This window comes from Rutidosis leptorrhynchoides, chromosome 8 (genome assembly GCF_046630445.1).
Source record: "Rutidosis leptorrhynchoides isolate AG116_Rl617_1_P2 chromosome 8, CSIRO_AGI_Rlap_v1, whole genome shotgun sequence".
Classification (NCBI taxonomy): domain Eukaryota; kingdom Viridiplantae; phylum Streptophyta; class Magnoliopsida; order Asterales; family Asteraceae; genus Rutidosis; species Rutidosis leptorrhynchoides.
Genome location: NC_092340.1, coordinates 264,002,311 through 264,029,096, shown reverse-complemented (window position 1 = coordinate 264,029,096; position 26,786 = coordinate 264,002,311).

The window sequence follows — 26,786 nt, the reverse complement described above, 5'->3', positions numbered from 1 at the left end:
ATAAACGAAGATAGATAACGTCATCAGCACTTGGATCATAAAGAGATTACAGATTTCTTTGAATTAACGCAAGTGATCATTAGCATCCTATTTCAGAGTCCCCCAAAATTGGTTATCCTTAATCTAGTGAAGAATAGGACCTTTGATTTCAAAATTATCCTTAATTTCGGGTTAAGTAATGGAATGACCAAGACCTTGACGGCCAGCTTTCATAGAACTGTTAGCAGCCATTTCGAATTCTGATTCAAAAAGAATTTCAAATAGATTAGATTTAGTTGATGAAGAAGAAGAAGGTGAAGAAGGTGGCGAAGAAGGTTTGCCTTCCTCGAAGTTTAATTTCCCAGCAGCAATGGTTTCTTTCATTTTCTTATTAGCTATGGATACTAATTTTTGAGGATTGGAACTTTTTTTTTTTGTAGAATAGGAATCTTGGATCGAGTGGCCATACAATGAGAAATGACATATGAAGGATAATAAAAGAAAGATTAAGAAAGATTTTTTGTGAATTATTCTTAATATATTTTAAAAAGATGTTTAGATTATAATTATGAGATTATTTATGAATAGATGAAGGATGAATTCTAAGAATTAAGATTTAGAGGTCAAAATCTCAATTAGGATTTAGAGATGGAGATTATAGGAATTTAAATAATTATAAATAAATATATATATATATATATATATATATATATATATATATATATATATATATATATATATATATATATATATATATATATATATATATATATATATATATATATATAGTTATATTATAACAACTTTTATCGCTAATAATAAATATATAAATAAATTCTCAGTTTTATCGAATCATCCACTCAGCTAGGGATTAGGCAAGACCCTTTAAATCGGACAATCCAGCAACCTAACCCTAGATATCCTAGACACCATATTCCATGAATTATCAATAGACCAAAAATAAATTTAAATTATTTATATTTACCGTGTCCCCGGCAGCGGCGCCAGAAAGTTTATGTGCGTAAAAGTGTGTGCAAAGTGCTTAGCTTATTCTCAACTTTTAAATTTATATTTTCTAATTTACTTTTTACTTTTAACACCCTAACGAGCAACAAAACCATATCAAGGTAGTATAGTAATTAGTAAGTTAGGTTATCGTCCCAAGAGACGCGGAGCTTTAAGAATTGTTATTTATATTTAGTCTATCTCTTAAGAAAGAAGTAGAGGTATTTATTATATATTATAGATTATTATTAACTTTTGATAAGACTATTTTAGGAAAGATAGAATATGAGAGCTGTATATAATTCGAATATATTAAATGAGTGTTTATTCGGACTTTTGAGTCATAGGAGATTTCGATGAATTAGTTTCATAACTTATATTGATAATCAACAAAATAAAAATTATAGACCGATTGTTATTCGTTAAAATGGTTAAACTTAATTATCATGCAAAGATCACATATTTAAACACATATTAACTAGGTTGTTGTGCAAAGTTAATATCTTAACTTATAACATTCATATAATCACATGATAAATACCATCTAAATCTTGTGGTGTGGATAAAGACAACATTCAATTAGACATACAAATAAATAAGATAATAAACCATGTAGGACCCAATATCTATGAATATCATGAATGTAAGGATGAATGTATGCAGATATGAAGAACAAGTATGAATATTGATATGAATATTGAGAAGAAAAGTCAATTAGTCAAGAATGACTTTTCCACAACTCTCTTAAACTCTTTATAATACTTTGTGCGATGGGGTGAGTGGCTCACTACTAAGGATTCCTTGTGGGATATTTCTATGCTAGCTTACTATCAATGCAAATCCCAGGTTTCTAATAATCTCCCCCTTTGCATCGATAGTGTGCAAAAAATTAGCATCCTTACTACTTACATACAACAAATTTAAAACTACTAGTCTAGTCTTCGATTTATGTATGTTGCCGTTGTTGATGATCTTTGAATCTTGAATTCTTGAATCTCAACAGACTTTGATGATCTTTGAATTACAAGCTTGAAATGAAGTTGCTCAAGAGTCTTTCGTCAATCTTCAATATTTTCTTCATGTTACCTTATTATCTCCCCTCAAAATGTTATTAAATCTTTTAAGAATATTTTGATCTGGGAGGGACATGAAGAATTAACATGTAAGATCCCCCTTGACGAATGAGTAAACTTAATCAAGGTATCAGTGTCAGGAATCTTGGTAAGCATTTTTTCACTCCTCCTAGAAATAACAATCATTTCTCCTCTAGAAGTAAGAACATTATCTCCCCCTTGATAAGTTACTTCAATCAAAGCACCTGTGGGTTATGGCCCCACCATTATCTATTCGATGAACAGTTGTCATACTGAAGTATATGAGAGCCGTAGTGAAGTCAAATCAACATTTTTTAAAATACCACTTGTAGGTATTATCAACTTGGTCTATGGAATCTTCACTCCACTTGGTTGGAATACTTGTTTTAACTTGTGAGAATAATTCCAGTGGTATTAAATGGAATGAAGCTTTAGCCATAATCATAGACTGTGGCTTAAACTTGAGTAACTCTTTAAACGTGTATTTGGTTGGTGCTGAAGAATTAGGTGGTATCAGTATTGATGTTACCTTTTCGTTTGACACTTGTTTAGGAAACTTATGCTTTGAGTGTTTAGAAACAATGTCAATTTTGTTACGAGGGGTTTTTCTTGGACCTATGGATGACTTCCTTGTATTATGTGAAAATCAACCATATTGATCACGATAACCTGTAATCTCCCCACTCTCCCCATATGTGGTTTTCAGAAACGGGCGATTCGTATTGGTCTTGTAATTGAAATAAATTTTTTTTTTTTTGAGGAAAAGGATTTCTTTGGTTTAGAAACCTTAGGGGGTGTGGATTACGTCTTGATGACCTTCTTCTCAACCGTTTGAGGAGAATTCGGAATCAAAGTCTTCGTTTCAACCATTAATCGTTCAGTGTTAACTCCTACTGACACCATTTTGGGTTCTAACTTTTGTTCTCGTGAAGAACTCTTAGATGATTTGAAGTCCAACTCTGAAATTTGATCTTTCAATTGAAAAATTTCAGGAAGGTAATAATCTTTTTCCTTTTTGATTCCTTTGATAATCAGCATGACACACGCATTTGTTCTTTGTATGTTCTTTGTTATCTTTGATTGTAACATCCCGCAAAAATCCACTTGATGGAATGTTAATTATCGGTCCAATAGTAACGGTTAAGCCCTCTATATGATACATTTTTAGAAGTATCCGTATTTATTATTTACAAAGTTTTCAATAAAAAGAAAATGACTCAAAAGCTAATACAATACACTTATTGAAAATAGAGTTTAAATTTATTTTTATGCGAATTATCAAATATCTAGTTATGCAGCATGCGATATCTAAGCAAAAAGCAGAAGCAAATCATCTAGTACCTAAGAATAAGACATGCTAAAGGTCAACATAAAGTTGGTGAGTTATAGGTTTAGTTCCACAATAGTAATAAAGAATGACCATAAAAGATTTGTATTTTAAAAGTTCGTAGAAAACATAATGTTTTATTTCAAATGTTTGTAGACAACATCATGTGCCATTTCAAATATTTGTAGACAATACCATGTCTTGTTTTGATTGTTTGTAGACCGCAACTATGTCATAGCTCAATTGTTTGTAGAAAACAAATATGTCATAGTTCAAATATTTGTAGGCCAAAATATTTATCAATAATAGTTTTTAAAGTGTATTGCATCTTGTGAGCACTTTAATTATGAAGCTTAACACCACGTGCAATATCTTACACAATTGCCTTTACCGTAAAATAGTGTACACCAACCAAGTGTATCGTTTACGAAGTAACATGCACCTTAGTATGCAGGTACGGTTTGTCAAAACCCAACAGATCTGTCCATATGATTCACGTTTTCCTGAGAAATTTAACATATTCGAGCTAAGGGCTTTTTGGTCTGTAACTCATGCAATACAAGTTTTGTTTCTAAATAATCGTGTCCAATTGTGAAATCTATTTCAAACATTACAAATCCACATCCCAAGTATAAACAGTGAACGTTTAAAAAGAAAGTAGGATTGTGAACTCTCGTATAATAAACTTTTGGAAAACTAGTAAGCATGTATTCTCATCCTAAAAACAGTAGAGAAAAAGAGGCTATAACTCACCTTTAGCGCAGCTACAAGTAGCACAATAGATAAACAAGACGTAGGTCCTTGACCCACAGACTCAACCTAAAGAAATAAGTTTGTCAATAAGTGTCTAATCTAGGTCGGTCCATAGGGTGCACATAGTCCTAATGCTCAATTCCGACTCACGGTTACAACAAAAGTCAATGCAAGTCAACGCAAGTAAAATATAGTCAACAAGGTCAACAATAGTCAACCATCTCAATATGTCACTTAAGTTGGTCAAATAGTCAAACATTGGTCAACCAAAAAAGGTTTTGACTTTAGTTTATGGTTTTTAGCGTTTCTAGTCGTTTACAATAATCGTACGTGTAACCACTACCCAGATAAACATGCATATATCTTAGAGAAATTAACATGAAAATATGATCTTTTCCAGACCTGTAAATTAGCCTTTTAGTTTTCTAAAAACTTGAGCCATGCAATCATACGCATTATGAAACGTACCATCAAAATATCATTGACGACCAACGTTAACTCCTGGTCCCATAGTAATGGTCACGGCCTCTATATGAGACGTTTTCCAAAAATATTCGCATTTATTATTATTTCAAAAGTTTACTAGAACATATGATCTACTACAAGAAAATTAATGTAATAATAACAAGATACAATTAACAATGTTTAAGTCTTTACAACCCAAATGCGAATAAGTATTGTTAAAATAACAATAGAAACTCCAATTATGCAGCATGCGATTTCTAATCAAGTACAACAGAAAAAGATCATCTAAGTACCTGAGTATAAACATGCTAAAGGTCAACATAAAGTTGGTGAGTTATAGGTTTAGTATAATGACTAATATTTGATCAGACCACAAGCTTTTATGTTTAGAAACATTTAGAAATAACATTCTACTTCCATGAGCACTTGGTAACCCAACTTAACTCAATATTATCACCCTTAGTATAGACAATACACTGTCACAAGTGTATTAAGATGAAGTACTATGCATTCCGTTTAAGACTAGCACGACTAGCATAGAATGGGGCGATCAGGCCTGATAGATCTATTAATAGGATTCGCATTCACCAGTGTCATAACCAGTAGTTAAAAGTTACCAAATTAGGGTGTATTTTGTCACAACTCATATTGAATATTTTGAACACTTGTGTGTAACATGTATGAATAAAAGCATGTATTCTCATCCCAAAATATTAAAAGATTAGAAAAAATTAGAAAGGTGGGACTACAAACTCACCTTGAGCGCACAGAAGAATGATCACACAACGTACACAAATAAAGAGATCAAAGATGATCAAGACTCTAACCTAATTACGAAAGAAAGTAAGTAAAAGTCTAACTTAGGTCATGTCAATGCATGATAGTCGTAATGCTTGAAGTGGCTTTAATTGTATGTTTAAAGATTTGATTAAACTGCTAAGTATACTTTCTATATCTAGTAACTTTCCATTTTTAGAAAGTTTCTAATTTTAGAAAGTTTCTATTTATAGTAAGTTTCTATTTTTAGAAAAGTTGCCTTATTTAGAAAGTTTCCTTATTTAGAAGGTCAACTAAAGTCAACCGAAAGCCAAACGAGAAAGTCAACCAAAAAATCAACTCCAGTCAACCTTAGTCAACTTCAATATTTTAAAAAATAATTAATTCTACGATCATACCTTTTATTAATACATGATATAATATAAGTATTTAATTCGTCATATCATAAGTTTAATTAAAAATTTAATATAAGTTAAATGATATAATAGTTATAACATAAGTGTTAAATTAATAATTAAATGCTAATTGTAATATAAGTATTTCTAATTAATATTACAATATTAATATAAGTTTTTTAATGTATTATTAAATTCCTTGTGGATTTAATAATTAATTTATATCATAAGTAAATAATAATAAATTATTATCATATGTTTTAATTAATGTCATAAGTATTTTTTAATAATTATTATTAACATAATTAATTTATTAATAATAATTATTTTAATATATCATAAGTTTAATTATAGAAATAATTAAATTTTAATATAAGTAGTAGTTAAATTATATAATAAATACATATCATAAGTATTAAATAATAATAATTATTTTTATAATCTAAATATTGAATAAATATTATTTTTATCATAAGTATTTTAATTATAATCTAAGTATTATTTTATAACATAAGTTTTAATTATAATTTTCTTGGTTCATAACTTGTCTCCCGAGTGTCGCTTTTTAACGAGCCTCATATGCATCTTCATCTAAAAGATGATCTACACACATGAACAAGTCAAGAACAGCCCAAATCAGGCACAAAACCTGAGATGACCTGCTACAATTATTTTATACATTTTAATTTTCACAAATCTTATAAATTTTATAAATTTTGATCCGTAACTCGGATTTTAATGATCCAAACATGAAAATTCATCGAAACAACGATCCCGATATGATGGACTAGCTTATATTTTCCAGAAATGGCTCGAAAACCAAGGCCATACCTGATGTATGTATGTATATATATATATATATATATATATATATATATATATATATATATATATATATATAAAATCTGTTTAATGTGTATCCTACACGAAAATTGTAGTACTCGATGAAAGGAATTCAATGAGCTACAAATCCATGTCAAAAACACTCGGCACGGATCCCTAATTTACTGTTTAAAGGTCTAATTTGTTTAATATAAACTGAAAAATATAAGTTTTAACATGATTAAATAATCCAAATATCACCACAATAATTTCCAAGCACTAGTAACTAACAATCATGCATAATTACATATAAATAATTAATAATTGAGAAGGCTAGGGTTTTATAACTGCCTCAAAGAAAGAAACAAGAATAAGAGAAATGTAGAGAATCGCGAGAGGAACACGAATTTATAATCCAACTTGAATGGAGATCAAGCAACAAGATGATGAAGATTAAAAAATAAAGATGATGGTAAGGGTTGTTTGGTTCGGCTGCAAGAAGAGAGAAAATGAGAGAAAAAATGATTTAGGTTTTTGATTAAATTGTTAAATGAGATAAGATCACAATATAAATGCTAACCAAAAATATGAGATTTATCCTTTAAAATTTTCGGCCGACTTTTTAAGTAGTATATATATATATATATATATATATATATATATATATATATATATATATATATATATATATATATATATATATATATATATATATATATATATATATATATATATTACAATTCCTATCCTTAATTGTATTTGATATTATCTTAAACTCTTGAGTTGAACATGGGATAACTAATTAAAGGGGTAAATAAAAACCTTAGACCAAACATGTAGGAATCGGACTAAATGAGCCCACTTATCAATTTTTGATTTTATTATTGGCTCGAACGATTGAACGAACATGATCTGAGAAAAATGTCGTTACGCGATTTAACTACTCGGGAAGGATGAAATCCTATGAAATAAAATATAGGAATATTTTATTTACTCATTTGACATTGGAATGTCGTATAAAAATAATTCGGATTTGGAAATCATGAAAATATGATCGTTGGTTTGAAAATCGAGACAATTTGTCGAATTATAATTGTTATACGCTAGAACGTAATAACACATGAATACACATTTAAATTTAATAAATAATAATGGAATATTATTTAGATTATTAGAATATATTTAATAATATAGAAATGACATGACAAAGATACCAATTAACGAAAGTTAAACATTTGACGGGAAAAGATAACGGAAAAAGTAGGGTCGTTACACATTACAGAAACACGGATATAGTACCGGTAGTACACAACAGTTTCAGCACTCGCACCAGACTTGTAAATTCGATATTTAATTCTATAAAAATCAAAATGACATGAGGCCAGTGGGTGAATATAAAAAACAAGCCAAATTTTAATCTATGAAAATATGGTGTCTTTTGGTGTAGCCATTTGGTACAGTTTATTCGTACAAATCTGACCAGCAGATTTTAAGCCAATTCAAAAACGGGTTTTCGTGTTAAGCATTTCTACCACATAGGACAACAAATCGAAATACCGCCATTTAGAAGGTCTTCCTGCTCATTTTAAAGTTCATATTCCAGAAAAACATGTCAACCCATTTTACCAATTAGTTACAATCACATAATGTTTGTGCAGACGTAGAATTAGTTTTACAAAACGTTGTATTGGTCATAACTTGAGTTTCACGATTCGAAAGCATGCAATATCTAGATGCAAACTTATTATTTTTCGCAATGAATTCATTTATCAACATTTCATGTCTTTATTCCCAAGTATATAATCCCAGATAATCAGATTCACACATAAGTCTAACCGAAATCGTTTTAATCCTAACTTTCAATTCGTAAATCGAAAACATACAATATCTAAACACAAAATTAATAGTTTTTCGAAAGCTATTCAATAATAAATATGTTAAGATCAGTAGTATGTCATAAAATTCCGGGAAAAATAAGAAGTAAAAAAAACAAAATTGCATTCAAACCCCCATCACATGTATCTTGTTAACCGTTTATCGAAATCGCGCGTTATCTACATCAAAAGTTAAATCTAATTATGTACTAATATTAAATGTATGTAGCATGTAAAAATAGGTTTATATCAGTTTCAATTTTGTGATTTTGACAAAAGTGTGTAAACTATCAATAAATCACAAAATCACATGTATAAAAACAAGACTTGAGCACTAGAGTATAATACAACCCTAAACAAGTATTAAAAGGATGAAAACTAGAAATTGGAGTTTTTGGATCTTACCCTAATCACAAAATCGTTGGTATAGATGTGTGAAGCACGACGAGAGGATCACGAATATATAAACGATCAAGCAAACGAGCAAGAAATCGAAGGTGTTCTTGAGCTTGAAGGTAGGTGATTGATATGATGATAATGGGGGCTGGAAATCATGGATGAGAGGGAAGGAAAGTAGAAAAAAGTCGTATATGTGTTTTTGTTTTTTGTGGTGGGTTAATCAAATAGTAAACATGCCAAGGAAATAAGCTAGTGGACCAAACAAAAGAATGGATTGACCATGGGGGAGGGATTTTGCCCAAGAGGGCCCAAGGGGAGGTTCATGGACTCTTAATTGTTGCTAGATAAATTCTATGTAAATCCATTAAGCGTTGATAATTGAAATCGAAAACTCGGGACGTTAACCGAACGTTTAAACGAATTCTTCGTATTTTAATTTTATAATATTTCTAATAAATCAAAAGTTTTCTTAAAACTTAATAATTATATGAAATAATTATTAACAACTAATTACCATACGTTTCGTTGTCTTAAAAGACGTTTTTCGTGGTTTTCACTAACTGTACATTTTTCTTGTGTTTCTTAAGTAGTTCCAATTCGAAGCATGTTTTTCCTTGAATATGTAACACATATTAATTTAGTATATTCTTAAATGTTTATTAAAAACAAAATTTGGCGTAGAAAGTCATAGAATTTAACTAACGGTTGTTAAGTGTTTAACGGAAAAAGTCGGGTTGTTACATTGATAATCTTCTTGCAGTGCACACACTTTAGTTTCCAACTTTTCTTCTCTCAATTTTCTTAGAGAAAGTTGTGAACTCATTTTCATAATCTTAGCTTTAAGCTTTGAAATCTCTGAATCAACTGAACTAAATGTCGAACTATATCAAGAATTCTCACTTTTCTTTCCCTTAATATATGATTCTAGTAAATCAAATTTTTGATATGACATTTCGTTAGTTTTCGTTAACTTTCATTATGTCTCCATTAATTGCACGGTTTAGGATTTTCCTCCAAAAGTTTTCAGGAAACTTTGATGTTGGAAACTTTTGAGATATGAACTAATATGTGTTCGGGGGGTTGAGGAAATTTTTTTGAGTTTTTCCAAAATTTTCTGCCATATTTCGAAATAGTGTGTTTTCGGGTGATTTTCAGGGCCGAAAAAATTTCTCTTGTGAAAATTTCAATCTCGCATACAAATGATCTTCCAAGTCAAAGTAAAAGTTTTAATTTTTCTAGATTTTTTCCGCCTTTTTAATCTTTTCTTTTTTAACATTAGCTTGTACTAAATTCTGGCACTGACTAATTAGCACAGTGTGATTCGCTCAGTGTGATTCGCAAGAGAACATTTGAGATTCGGACAATAACAGTTGAGATTCGCACTATAACACCCCGTCAAAATCCATTAACGGAATGTTAACTATGGTCCCAGTGCTCGGCCTAACTTCTACGTAACAGCAATGTTCTACAGCGGAAGCAACTAATACCTGAGATAAAACATGCAAAACGGATCAACATAAAGTTGAGTGAATCTACAAGTTTGAGTAAATAGTTCTCGTATGTTTCATAAAATAGTTTCCATAAATTATTTGTCGAAAATCAGTTCTCAAAAATCAGTAAACATTTATCAGTATAAACCACTAACGTTTAGTCTCAAAAGTTTGCATATAGTAAATACTAAGTAATAAACTGTTTGTAAGATGTCAAGTTTCAACTGAGTAGGAGATAAAAAAAAAACTCTTTTTGTTTCAACTGCTGGTAGACATTACTATGTATAGTTTCTAGTTTGTAAATGTCAAGTTTAACTAACATTCATCTTAAGTTAGGCCACGATATTTCTGAAAAGCTTCGTAAAAGTATACATTTATCATGATCACTTGATTATAAAGCTTTAACCCGCGGATAGCTAAAGCGCTACACGTCTTCCCTTTACCCTTTCTAAGCATACACCGATCAAGTGTACAAGTTACAATAGAATAAGCACCCTGTAGGTTGAGGCGAGGTTTGTCAAACCTAACGGTACTGTCCCTATAAGTTGAGCTTACATAAAGTAATTAATATAATAAAGCTAAGGGATTTTTGATCTAAATTCATATGTATATTTGTTTGGTTACTCATGCCTAATATGTAAAACATTTGTAAAAATAGTTTAAGAAATAGTTTCAAAAGCAGCATGTATCTCATCCCAAAAATGTTAATGAAAATGGGACTGTAGACTCACCTTAGCAAAAGCACTGAAATCTCTTAGTAAAACCGTACAGTAGTCGAACAATCACGATCGAACAACGCAACCTAGTCAAATAGGTAATCCTAAGTATACATAAGTCACACTATGTCAACCCATAGTGTACATATAGTCCTAGTGCTCAGACTGACTCAATATGCATGTAAAAGTCAACTAGTCCAAGCAAGTCAACAAAAGTCAACCAACGTCAACTCAAAAGTCAACTCGGTCAAAGTGGTCAACTAAATTCAAACATCTCAGTAGGTCATGAAATCATGGTCAACATGTCAAACCTAAGTCAAATAACATGTTACAGCTCATAGTTCACAATTTGTACATTCGCTGTTTATTGCATGTCCTTAGAATATGTGCATCACAAAAAGAAATGAGTATAACTCTTAGCACATAATTCATGAAAACATGGAAAACTCCAGATCACAACTAGACTCAAAATTGATTTCAAAAAGTCTAACCCGGACCTCATACGATGTCTACAAGTCGGGTTTCAGAAAAGGTCTAGTTACAGTTTACCAAATCAGTTTCTGCACGCGTATCAGTTTTGAAACATTTCTCATAAAATATTGAAAATATATTTTGATGAATGGCCATTTGGAGATGACTCAAAACACTCCAAAGTTTTAGTGATAAAATAATCAAAGACATTCATTTAGCCAATTTGTACAGATTAGCCAATCTTTACAGACCCTTCAGTTTTTGTCAACAAACAGACATATCATTTGGTCAAGCTTATAACTCATGGCAAATCACGTTTTCATGTGATGACCCGAAAATTTCCGACCAAATTTAAACCTAATCTGTAAATATTTCTGACACGATAAGCAAAGTCTGTAAGGTTGATGTTTCAAAAACTTTGAACTGTGTTCATGTAATAAATTACCCTTCGACTATTCTCGACGATTCACGAACCATTATGTGTAAATAGATATATAAATAAATAAATATATATATATATATATATATATATATATATATATATATATTTATTAATTATTATAAATTAAAATATTATATGAGTTAATTAATTATGTAAATAAAATAATATATGATATTAAAATACATCTATATATATATGTAAGGAATATTGAATGTATATTTATATGGTTTCGAATTTATATAGTAAACGATAATAGCACTCGTATGTCAGTCGATCGATATTAAGCAAGTTAAATTCAAACTTATATAATTTTAAAATAAAAGGTGATCCGAAAATGAGTTCTATAAATTTTAGGCTTATTAAAAATGTATTTAGGAACTATTTGTTAAGTTTTAACACTTTTTATATTTTACCCAGAAATGAGAGGGACAGTTGATGTAATTTTTATTCAACAAATTAATGACCGAATTTTATACCATAATGAACAAAATAATTAAATATAGTTACTGTAAAAATATGGAATTTTTCTGAGTACTTTTGTCCTCCACTAATTATCAACGGACCACGATTTACACTATCTAAGAAAAGTGTCGGTAAGATAATGTGTATGTAGTGGCTGCTAAACTATTCTAATAATTAAGTAATCAATCAAGTCACTGTTTTATTTTTCTTATTTTTCCTAACTTAAACGATATATATATATATATATATATATATATATATATATATATATATATATATATATATATATATATATATATATATATACTTGTATGCTCACATGTATATTATCCAATTCATCACCAATACTAAACCATACAACTATAACATGTTTCGATATATTCTGTTTCTACTCGACAGCCCCAAAACCGTCCCCTACCACCACTCAATCTCCTCCGGCAAACCACCATTCGTCGCTGTCTACAGCCACCATCGGCCGACACCCCTGCAGAAACCACCACCACCGAATTCCTTTTCTCTCTCTCTCTCTCTCTCTATCATCTCTCTCTCCTAATCTTGATCTCCTTCTTCATGTGATCCGCCACCACCCTTGTTAACTACCACTTAATAACCACCACCATCATGTCGATACTTCAATAGCTGTACTTTTTCTACTTCTTGTTTAGGTTTCCGTAAACCTGCAACAATGAGATGAAAGAGGTGGAAGACGATGAACAGTAAACCATAAAGAAGAAAACAATACGCGTGCCTCGTAAACCTGTACACGATCCACGTAATTGGCTGATAACATTACACGTTTCGTGTAAAGATCACACGATACGCGTAATTTCATGTATATGTTTATGTTTCCGTTCACTGTTGCTACTGTTTTCTGTTTATGTTCCCGTGATAAAGACGACGTAGATAATAAGAGATCATGATCGTGATCATGATAAAGTAATGGTGGAACAGTGAAGAACTTACGGGAGTATGATGATAATATGATAAGCAACGATGATCGTGTGATCATAATTGATTCGTGATTGTATGTGTTAATAATGATGAATAGTGATTTCGTATTGATGACGATTGAAGATGAGATGGCGATGAAGCTACGGTGATGATGTGATGAACGAGGACGATAAGATGATGAATAGATCATGATGTATGATGGTTAACGACACATATGATGATGATATTTGATAGAGGATCGAGCCACTTACTTATCTTTCTGCAACCCTACACGTTACCTCTTAAAATTGGGTATAAATATTAATATATTTGGAATTTATATTTATATATCCATATATAATTATTGCAAAATAAAATTATGGGTTTAAAAATGTGGTTACAATATGTAACAGAAAATCATAAACAGCTCGATGGTCAGGCGTTGATTCATTGAGCGAGAGGTCGAGGGTTCGAGCTCGGGCTGTGGTATACTCATTATTTTTTTTAAAAGGTATAATTATAATACTATATAATTATTAATTATATTATTATTATTATTATCATAAAATAATATATTAAGATTAATGTTATAAAATTGTTAATATTATGGGTACAATATGAAATAAGATTAAGATTATTATTTAAAAACATATGTTATTGGTATGAAAATAAAATAGTTTATGACAATATGATTATAATTATATTAAGTATAATTATTAAGGAGAAATGTGATTAAGTATGATCTAAATGAAATGATATTGTCAAAAACTATTATTATTATTATTATTATTATTATTATTATTATTATTATTATTATTATTATTATTATTATTATTATTATTATTACTACTACTAATATAAGTATTATTATAAAGACTATCATTTATTATTAGTAATATGATATTAGTAATATGATTATAGTCATGATCATGGTAATTACAACCGAGAAGTATAATTATAAGTACGTTTATGAGTAAGATGAATATAATTATAATTAAGTCATGATTAAATAAAATTATCATTTTTAGAAAAATTATTATTAACATTATTATTATTAATTATTATAGTTATTATTATTATTATTATTATTATTATTATTATTATTATCATTATTTTCATTATTATTATTATTAAAATTATTTTTATTATTATGACGATATATACAAATATTATTATAGAAAAGATTAAATTACAAATTTAATAAAAGTATTAATATTATTATTACTATCATTACTATATTATTATTATAATAATAAACAAATATATTTTTATAAATAACTATATTTAATACATGTAACATAACTATATTAATATTTTTACTAATTATTTATTTAAAGTATATAAAATAAATAACATTTATAATATAAAAATCTGTTCGATTACAATTAGATGTGTTAATATATATATATATATATATATATATCTGATATAGGTTCGTGAATCCGAGGCTAACCCTGCATTGTTCAGTTGTTCAATACCGTCATATGTATTTTTACTACAAAATACAGTAGAGTGAGTTTCATTACTCCCTTTTTAAATGCTTTTGCAATATATATTTTTGGGACTCAGAATACATGCGCTTTTTAAATGTTTTACGAAATAGACACAAGTAATCGAAACTACATTATATGGTTGAATGGATCGAAGCCGAATATGCCCCTTTTAGCCTGGTAATCTAAGAATTGGGGAACATCACTAATTTTGAGAATTAGTGCACCCCTAATTGACGCGAATCCTAAAGATAGATCTATTGGGCCCAACAAACCCCATCCGTTGTAGCGGATGCTTTAGTACTTCGATTTTTTTTATCATGTCCGATGGATGTCCCGGAATGATGGGGATATTCTTATATGCATCTTGTTAATGTCGATTATCAGGTGTTCAATCCATATGAATGATTATTTTGTCTCTATGCATGGGACGTATTTTTTAAGAGAAATGGAAATGAAAATCTTGTGGTCTATTAAAATGATGAAAATGATCGATTATGATAAACTGATGAACTCACCAACCTTTTGGTTGACACTTTAAAGCATGTTTATTCTCAGGTATGAAAGAAATCTTCCGCTGTGCATTTGCTCATTTTAGAGACATTACTTGGAGTCAATCATGACATATTTCAAAAGACGTTGCATTCGAGTCGTTGAGTTCAACAAGATTATTATTAAGTCATTTATAATTTGATATATTATGAAATGGTATGCATGCCTGTCAACTTTCGATGTAATGAAAATTTGTATTTTAAAAACGAATGCAATGTTTGTAAAATGTATCATATAGAGGTCAGAACCTAGCGATGTAACCAAATGTTATTGTATTCATCCTTATGGATTAGGACGGGTCGTTATAGGTGGTTTCAGAGCGGTAGTCTTAGCGAACCAGGTCTTGCATTAGTGTGTCTAACTGATAGTTGTTTAGATGCATTAGTGGGTCTGGACTTCGACCGTGTCTGCATGTCAAAAGTTTTGCTAATCATTTAGTGTCGAAAATTAATTGCTTATCATCCTTAAAGTCTAGACACATCTTACTGCCTCTATTACCTAGATAGTGTATAGACAAAATTCATATCTTAGCATATCTGCTAATTCATATCTTAGCGTATCTGTTATTGTTACCTTTGCCTGACAAATTTCGTAGATTCCTCCGTAACTTATGGAATTTTAGTATTATATATGCATATGTAAATTATGTATTACAGGGTACTAATCTACATCCTATAATCTATTTCTTATCGAAAATCCTTCATCCGATCGTACGAAATGGAACTCGTCACTAGTTCAAGTTCTTTGGAACCCGACAGCTATTCCGACACGGATGTTCACCTAAGCTCCGAAAGCAGCGTCACCAGAATGAATCAACCAATCAGCCATCCCCAATTCATCTGATGGGTTCGTAGATGACTTAACCGATGGAGACGCGAAGAAGGCAATCCTTTCCATCCACCACATACCCCTCTTGGAGAAGAACCTGAAGCATTTACCGGCGAACCCATTCGAAACACCATTTCCACACTCATTTCCAGAGTATCTCGCCACGATTATATTCTATCTAAAATTCTAAACCTTATTCATCTGCTAGTTCCGACCGACAATCATCCTGGAGTAATGGAAGAAGTCAATGAGATTCGCGCTCGAGTAATAAATTTGGAGAATATGGTGCAAAAATTACCGGCTTCAACAACACCACCTGCACCAACAGTACCACCAACATCGACACCAGTACCATCAACAATTCATGCCTCAACATCTCATTCTGTACCCCGAGTATAATCTTCGTTCTACGTATAGTTCTACATCATTGATCTTCGTTCGACATGATGATTATGTAATCTCTAATATTTTAGAGGTTATGTACTCTAAGTTTTAACCGTAAATCAGATGAGATTAATATGGTATTAACTCATTAAACCCATGATTACATCTGAAGTAAATATATATATGTAAGTATATTTTCATAAAGATTGTAATTAAAAGTTATTTTGTACAAACTGTTAATGGTGAAAATATTTTAACGAGTAGGTAATACCCGAGGAATATTTAGATTTCACATTAATAAATTACACTGTACATTCTTCAAAGCTGATTCAACAGTCATTTACTATCATACTTAACCACTGATATACTTATACGTTCACCGCAAAATAACCATTTTCATTCAATTTCATATTTGGATTTTGATCTATCAGAATCTAACAAGTGGCATAATGAAGAAAACATTGGACAAAATAAAATTTGTTAGAAAAAAACAATTTAACTATGAGAAGAATTTTGTTAAGAATCCACGCTAACTGTTCCTAGCTAACTGATTACGTTTTATTTATCGCAATTTATATTCTCGCAATTTTATTTATCGTCATTTAATTTCTGTTATTTATTTAACGCACTTTATTTATCGTCATTTAAATACTGTTATTTACGCATTTTAAATATCGGGACACGTATACAAGGTTTTGACATATCATATCGACGCATCTATATATATTATTTAGAATAACCATAGACACTCTATATGCAGTAATGTTTGAGTTAGCTTTATAGGGTTGAGGTTGATTCTATAATAATATATATACTTTGAGTTGTGATCGAGTCTGAGACATGTATACAATGGGTCACGAATACGTATTAATTAATTCGAATATTATATATTAAACTATATATGAATTGTTGAATTACTAACTGTGGACTACCAACTGTGGACTACCAACATTGGACAATTAAAATGAATTAAAATATTGATTATAACATATGAAACTAAAAATTTCTTCAAGTTGCCACTTGATTTCATCTTAAACCTCATTTGTATCTTGACCATTACAATCTGCGTTCAAACCTTTCATGATTCTTGAAAACACCTCAATCGAGAAGATGAACCAACCGCACTTTATATACGGAAGAAAAGATTGATACATATAATTAGGCACCTGGAAACACTCGGAACTTGAGTAAATGTTTAACACGTACCTGTGCTAGCTCCTTTAGCATTGTCATTACAGTTCCAGCAAGTCAACTTCGACTTTTTATTCGGATTAGCCTTATTATAACCTTGATATATAAGTCTGTTTTTCGTCATCGTTATCAGGGAACCTTTTATATTGCATCACATTATCAGCAGATGTACCAACAACTTTGTTACTCTTTGGCGTAAACCTCTCCGAAAAATCATTAGATGTACTCATTGAAAACCCCATTATCTACTCATCTGCATCTTGTAACGATAATTGCCATACCAATTACCGAGAATCAGTAATCAGTATTTCGAATCTTGCAACAGTTATATATATACATTTAACATTTATCTCCTAGAATTATGATCTTCAATTATGAAATTCTAAAAAGCACCCAGTCTACGATTCAATACCTGGCAAAATCTTTAGCAAATACCTTGCTCCTGACTCTAAATCTTATGAACAAATCTTCTTCATCATCCATCAATATTAGAAATTATAAGATATCATCGTATCCTTCATTGTAAATATCCTCAATATTTCTGAAGATATCTTCATAAATATTCTTATCTGGTATTAATTATCTCTCCGCGCTATCTGTGTTACATCATAAAAGAAACTATTTTAGTTTCTAAATTCTGAAACCTTCGAGTTTAAAATATGAATGTTTTTGAAGTAGTGTTGGGAACTGAAGCATGGGTTAGTATAATATAATGATACTTGATCAACATGATTATATTACAGTAAGTCATGCTGAGTTTCTAATGGGACGTGATGATTCACATATTATAACATCATCATGTACCATGTTACACGACTCTTACATTCTATCTAATATATAAACATATCAAGAACTTAATTTCTTGATAATTTTATCTTTTCTCTTGAATTCTGGTAATCTAACCAATCAAGATCGTGCTATTACAATCTCTCTTAGAACGTTAGCTATGTTCATTTCATATCTATGAATTCTGGACTATTATTCGATTGATTTAAAGTTGGGAGGAGAAAACAAAAGTATGGAACTCCAAAGGAAACAAAGAGGGTGGATTTATAGTGAAATATTCGAAAGAGCAATCGAAATAGATCATCGCATTAAACCAATAAGGATTCTAATTTCCTTAAGAATCAAATCTTATTACGAAGATTTTCTCTAAGTTCCTTGAATTCCAGAAATTCAACAGTGACTACGTCAAAAGTTAAGACGAACCTCTAGTTCCTTCGCTTCACTCTTTTGTGATAGCTTCATTCGTACTCTTCACATAAACGAATTGTTTTATCCATATTATTCATTGATGATAAAACTCTAATTTTTAGCTCGTATGCGTCATGAGAACATATTTATTGTCAGCCATGACCACTCCAATCAAATTTCGGGACGAAATTTCTTTAACGGATAGGTACTGTGGCGACCCAGAAATTTCCGACCAAATTTAAACCTAATCTGTAAATGTTTTCGACACGGTAAGCAAAGTCTGTAAGGTTGATGTTTCAAAAACTTTGAACTGTGTTCATGTAATCAATTACCCTTCGACTATTTCCGACGATTCACGAACCATTATGGGTAAATAGATAGATATATATATATATATATATATATATATATATATATATATATATATATATATATATATATATATTAATTATTAGAAATTAAAATATTATATGAGTTAATTAATTATGTAAATAAAATAATATATGATATTAAAATACATCTATATATATATGTAAGGAATATTGAATGTATATTTATATGGTTTTGAATTTATTTAGTAAACGATAATAGCACTCGTATGTCAGTCGATCGATATTAAGCAAGTTAAATTCAAACTTATATAATTTTAAAATAAAAGGTGATCCGAAAATGAGTTCTATAAATTTTAGGTTTATTAAAAATGTATTTAGGAACTATTTGTTAAGTTTTAACACTTTTTATATTTTACCCAGAAATGAGAGGGACAGTTGATGTAATTTTTATTTAACAAATTAATGACCGAATTTTATACCATAATGACCAAAATAATTAAATAGAGTTACTATAAAAATATGAAATTTTTCTGAGTACTTTTGTCCTCCACTAATTATCAACGGACCACGATTTACACTGTCTAAGAAAAGTGTTAGTAAGATAATGTGTATGTAGTGGCTGCTAAACTATTCTAATAATTAAGTAATCAATCAAGTCACTGTTTTATTTTTCTTATTTCTCCTTTGATGATTTTTGCTTCTCCTTCTTCCTAGAAAAACCCAATCCAAACCCCGCCTCCATCATCATCTCTTCACACCAACCACCAAACAATTGGGAGCAGCAAAGCAAACCAAATTATTAGATTCATTATCAAATAAAAATTGGGTGCCGTTAGTTGCTTTCGTAAGATCATTCACCCAAACCTCTTCCATGGGTGATGATCAGGGGCGGAGGGAGGGGGGTCAAGTGGGGTATATATATGTATATATATATATATATATATATATATATATATATATATATATATATATATATATATATATATATATATATATATATATATATATATATACTTGTATGCTCACATATATATTATCCAGTTCATCACCAATACTAAACCATCCAACTACAACATGTTTCGATATATTCTGTTTCTACTCGTCAGCCCCAAAACCGTCCCCTACCACCACTCAATCTCCTCCGGCAAACCACCACTCGCCACCGTCTATAGCCACCACCGGCCGACACCCCTGCAGAAACCACCACCACCGAATTCCTTTTCTCTCTCTCTATCATCTCTCTCTCCTAATCTTGATCTCCTTCTTCATGTGATCCACCACCACCCTTGTTAACTACCACTTAATAACCACCACCATCATGTCGATACTTCAATAGCTGTACTTTTTCTACTTCTTGTTTCGATTTCCGTAAATCTGCAACAATGAGATGAAAGAGGTGGAAGACGATGAACAGTAAACCATAAAGAAGAAAACAATACGCGTGCCTCGTAGACCTGTACACGATATGCGTAATTGGCTGATAACATTACACGTTTCGTGTAAAGATCACACGATACGCGTAATTTCATGTATATGTTTATGTTTCCGTTCACTGTTGCTACCGTTTTCTGTTTACGTTCCCGTGATAAAGACAATGTAGATAATAAGAGATCATGATCGTGATCATGATAAAGTAATGGTGGAACAGTGAAGAACTTACGGGAGTATGATGATAATATGATAAGCAACAATGGTCGTGTGATCATAATTGATTCGTGATTGTATGTGTTAATAATGATAAATAGTGATTTCGTATTGATGACGATTGAAGATGAGATGGCGATGAAGCTACGGTGATGATGTGATGAACGAGGACGATAAGATGATGAATAGATCATGATGTATGATGGTTAACGACACAGATGATGATGATATTTGATAGAGGATCGAGCCACTTACTTATCTTTCTTCAACCCTACACGTTACCTCTTAAAATTGGGTATAAATATTAATATATTTGGAATTTATATTTATATATCTAAATATAATTATTGCAAAATAAAATTAAGGATTTAAAAATGTGGTTACAATATGTAATAGAAAATCATAAACAGCTCGATGGTCAGGCGTTGATTCGTTGAGCGAGAGGTCGAGGGTTCGAGCCCGGGCTGTGGTATACTCGTTATTTTTTTTAAAAAAGTATAATTATAATACTATACAATTATTAATTATATTATTATTATTATTATTATTATTATTATTATTATTATTATTATTATTATTATTATTATTATTATTATTATTATCATAAAATAATATATTAAGATTAAAGTTATAAAATTGTTAATATTATGGGTACAATATGAAATAAGATTAAGATTATTATTTAAAAACATATGTTATTGGTATGAAAATAAAATAGGTTATGACAATATGATTATAATTATATTAAGTATAATTATTAAGGAGAAATGTGATTAAGTATCATCTAAATGAAATGATATGGTCAAAAACTATTATTATTATTATTATTATTATTATTATTATTATTATTATTATTATTATTATTATTATTATTATTATTATTATTATTATTATTATTACTAATATAAGTATTATTATAAAGACTATCATTTATTATTAGTAATATGATATTAGTAATATGATTATAGTCATGATCATGAATATAGTTAAGGTAATTACAACCGAGAAGTATAATTATAAGTACGTTTATGAGTAAGATGAATATAATTATAATTAAGTCATGATTAAATAAAATTATCATTTTTAGAAAAATTATTAATAACATTATTATTATTAATTTTTATAGTTATTATTATTATTATTATTATTATTACTATCATTATTTTCATAATTATTATTATTAAAATTATTTTTATTATTATGACGATAGATACAAATATTATTATAGAAAAGATTAAATTACAAATTTAATAAAAGTATTAATATTATTATTACTATCATTACTATATTATTATTATAATAATAAACAAATATATTTTTATAAATAACTACATTTAATAAATGTAACATAACTATATTAATATTTTTACTAATTATTTATTTAAAGTATATAAAATAAATAACATTTATAATATAAAAATCTGTTCGATTACAATTAGATGTGTTAATATATATATATGATATCGGTTCGTGAATCCGAGGCCAACCCTGCATTGTTCAGTTGTTCAATACCGTCATATGTATTTTTACTACAAAATACAGTAGAGTGAGTTTCATTACTCCATTTTTAAATGCTTTTGCAATATATATTTTTGGGACTAAGAATACATGCGTTTTTTAAATGTTTTACGAAATAGACACAAGTAATCGAAACCACATTATATGGTTGAATGGATCGAAGCCGAATATGCCCCTTTTAGCCTGGTAATCTAAGAATTAGGGAACATCACTAATTTTGAGAATTAGTGCACCCCTAATTGACGCAAATCCTAAAGATAGATCTATTGGGCCCAACAAACCCCATCCGATGTAGCGGATGCTTTAGTACTTCGATGTTTTTTTATCATGTCCGATGGATGTCCTGGAATGATGGGGATATTCTTATATGCATCTTGTTAATGTCGATTATCAGGTGTTCAATCCATATGAATGATTATTTTGTCTCTATGCATGGGACGTATTTTGTATGAGAAATGGAAATGAAAATCTTGTGGTCTATTAAAATGATGAAAATGATCGATTATGATAAACTAATAAACTCACCAACCTTTTGGTTAACACTTTAAAGTATGTTTATTCTTAGGTATGAAAGAAATATTTCGCTATGCATTTGCTCATTTTAGAGATATTACTTGGAGTCAATAATGACATATTTCAAAAGACGTTGCATTCGAGTTGTTGAGTTCAACAAGATTATTATTAAGTCATTTATAATTTGATATATTATGAAATGGTATGCATGCCTGTCAACTTTCGATGTAATGAAAGTTTGTCTTTTAAAAATGAATGCAATGTTTGTAAAATGTATCATATAGAGGTCAGAACCTCGCGATGTAACCAAATGTTATTGTATTCGTCCTTATGGATTAGGACGGGTCGTTATATTTCAGAAGTTAGCATGCAAATGAAATATATCAAGGAACATATAAACTAACATAATCCAGAAGATTAAAGCCTCAATCAATTTCTAGTTCACTTTAGACATTTTATTTCTCATTCGAAAACAGTTTCAGCTCTCTTTAAAACACGAATATTTGTTTTGACGCACCGAGAGCATCACAAAAGCTTTTGACGCAAATCTTTAGTCCAATATGCATGTTTTTTTACAAGGAATACAATGGTACATATTTCAATAGCTAAATCACAATGTACATAAATCTGAAAATTCGAATAACATGTAAACCCTAATCAAAACTTCAATGTAGCATATCTTGAGCATACGATAATGAAATCAAGCAAAATCAAAGTCCAAACTTATTAATTTTTCGACGCCTATCCATATAGATAACATAAAATATCAGTATATAAACCAATTTGATCAGATCCATGGCATACAAATTCGTGAATCATGCAATCGAAGCAATTAAACGATAAACAACAACTCTATACATCGTTAATTAAGCACTAGACTTGATTACACTATGAAATTGATAAAAAAAACTGATCTGATAAAATTAGGGTTAGAAAATATACCTTAATCTATCAATTAATTTATACTATCGCGTAGAGAACGATGCGTAGAACAACGTTTGTGTACAAGGTTTCTTCTAATTTTGACTTTTGAAGGTGGTGGTGGTGATGTGGTGGCCGAGGGCCAAAGAGAGGGGAGAGAGAAGGAGAGGTCGACTGCTATGTGTGAGTTGTGAGGGTTTACATATAATTTTTCCTTTTAAAGTCCAAAGTTAGGGCCTAAACCACACACTAGTAACTAAACAAGCCTAACAAATAAAATAAAAGGGGGTGGGGTTATGGATTCGGCCGAATGGCCCTTTAAGGGGTGTTCTGGGCTCGTTTTGCTTAATTGCTTGTACGCGCGTGGTCCGTTTCGAGTGCCGTTAACCGTACCGGGTCTCCGGAATGTTAACTAGTCGTTGAAACGCAATAATCGAGTTTAATTCATTAAATAAATAATAAATTAAATAAATTTTTCTTAAAGTCAATAATTATTAAAAATAATTATTTTATCGTTTTTCTGAGTTCCGTAAACTGAAAAGCTTTCTAGGCGATAATCTTAATCGTGTCATTTTCTAGGTATTTCGTTATCCGAAACAAGTTCACTAATTAATATAACCATATTAATTCAAGTAATTCACTAGGATGAAGTATGAATTTAAATCAATTAAACACATAACATTCTAAGTAGTCACCGTTAAACTTTTAACGGATATGTAACGATAATAACGAAAAAAGTAGGGTTGTTACATTACCCACCTGTTATTAAAAATTTCGTCCCGAAATTTTAGTGCCCGTCCGCCGTAGTCGTATCTTCAGGAAATAGTTGCGGATACTTTTATCTCATCTGATCTTCACGCTCCCACGTGAATTCTGGTCGTCTACGGGCGTTCCATCGAACTTTAACTATAATAATTCTGCTTTGCTTTAGCCGCTTGACCTCGCGGTCCATGATCTCCACGGGTTCTTCAACAAAATGAAGCTTGGGATCAACTTGTATTTCCTCCAAAGGAATTACTAGACTTTCATCCGATAAGCATTTCTTTAGGTTAGAAACATGGAAAGTGTCATGAACTTCGCTCAGTTCCTGCGGTAGTTTCAGTCTGTACACTACCGGTCCAATTCTCTCGGTGATCTTAAATGGTCCAATAAATCTCGGACTTAGCTTACCCCGCTTACCAAAACACACTACACCCTTCCAAGGTGATACTTTGAGCATAACCTTATCTCCAACCTGAAATTTCAAATCTCACCTTATAACGTCGTCATAAATCTTTTGACGACTTCGAGCCATCTTCAGTCTCTGTTGAATCTATACGATCTTCTCAGTCGTTTCGTTTATGATCTCAGGACCAGTCAATTGACTATCCCCTAGTTCAGTCCAACACACGGGTGATCTGCACTTTCGGCCATAAAGTGCTTCGAACGGCGCGGCCTTTATGCTTGTGTGATAACTTTTGTTGTACGAGAATTCTACTAGTGGTAGATACTTATCCCATCCATTTCCGAAATCAATAACACACGCTCTCAGCATGTCTTCTAGCGTTTGGATAGTTCTCTCGCTCTGTCCATCGGTTTGTAGGTGATACGCTGTACTCATGTCTAAACGAGTTCCCATAGCATCTTGCAATGATTGCCAGAACCTAGATGTAAATCAGTTGTCTCTGTCTGAAATAATAGATATCGGCACTCCATGTCGAGAAATCACTTCCTTGATGTAAATCTGTGCCAACTTCTCCATCTTATCTGTCTCCTTAATTGGTAGAAAATGAGCTGACTTAGTGAGACGATCCACAATAACCCAAATGGTGTCGTAACCTCCCACCATTTTTGGCAGTTTTGTGATAAAATCCATGGTAATACATTCCCACTTCCATTGGGGAATCTCTGGCTGTGTTAGCAGTCCTGACGGTTTCTGATACTCAGCCTTGATGATATGGCCAAAACGGACAGTTTTATTTGTGCGGTGTCGTTAGGTCGCAACACGTCAGAATTAACCATCAAGGGGGTACTGTTTTAAATTTATATTTAGCGGGGGCCTAAATCGTACTACTCCTTATTATGAGTAAAGGAAGTATGACCTAGGGTCGTATTTTTAAGATATTAGTAGAATCGAACCTATATTTAAAGCTTAAGATAGTTATAAAGGAGTAGTGATTACCTAATTTTGGGTTTTTCTAGTTTATAAGATAGATAAAGTAAATGCAATAAAATTCATAATTCAGATAAGGTTAAAACAAGTGCATACTATGAATTCATCAGTTATTCTGCCGAGACTATGGAATGCTGGCTCATGAATAGGTAGAGGCCTTGTATTCATTACATTGGTCCTAAATGCCTCTGTCGTAAGATATGTCACTGGGTAATGCGATAGGCTTGAAGATTCTGAATAGACAGCAACGTCCCTTACCCCGACACCCGTGCAGTCTGACTACAGGCATACAAGTTCAGATAGCTCATCCAATTGAGCGACTCGGTTGGGTGACGTATTAACATTCCACAAAGGTCTAAACTTTCTTAAGCATAATAGAATACAGGATTTACCATATCCGAGAGACGTGATGTGTTTCAATGCTTATGATTGGTTTTAAAAGATAGTTAGTCCCTTTAAAAAGAGTTCAACCATAAAGAACACCATGGCCAAGTCCAGTTGACTTCTATGAACACGTTCGGTTATCCTAACGGTCCCATCCTTTATGTGTTTAAACAAACAGTTCCTGAATTAACTAAGAATCCCTCAAGCGAGGTACAATGCTTGAGACCACGTTATCGTGTAGTGTACTGATCAACACTGACCGGGTTCCATGGCCCTACTTAG